This window comes from Halyomorpha halys, unplaced genomic scaffold (genome assembly GCF_000696795.3).
Source record: "Halyomorpha halys isolate HHAL.00 unplaced genomic scaffold, Hhal_1.1 Scaffold1312.1, whole genome shotgun sequence".
NCBI lineage: Eukaryota > Metazoa > Arthropoda > Insecta > Hemiptera > Pentatomidae > Halyomorpha > Halyomorpha halys.
In genome coordinates this window covers 130,037-130,488 of record NW_027111762.1, presented here as the reverse complement: position 1 = coordinate 130,488, position 452 = coordinate 130,037, and positions in this window count along the sequence as shown.

The window sequence follows — 452 nt, the reverse complement described above, 5'->3', positions numbered from 1 at the left end:
TCCGTAATTCCTTCCACCTTAAAGAACTATTACAATCCTTCAACATACCTGACAACTTTATCTTAACTTCCTTTGATGCCGAAAGCCTTTTTACTGACATCCCCATTGACAAAGCTCTTCATATCATTGAGAAGTACTGGACTATAATTAACGCTTAACCTAACCTCATTTCTTTCTGCTTTAGAACTTAGCTGTAATTCTGGTTACCTTTTCACTTACTTTTCACGATAAAGTTTAACACCAAATTAGCGAACTTGCGATGGGGAGTTCCCCATAAAACTCTATATATAACCCCGTATATAGCCTTGCTCCAGATATCTCTAATATTGTTCTTAATGACCTTCTTGACTATAATACCTCTCTTCTCACAAGACATAATTTTCATTAAAATGTACGTGGACGATCTCTTCCTTGTCCTCAATCCTGACAGAATCCCCGAGATCCTATCAGCC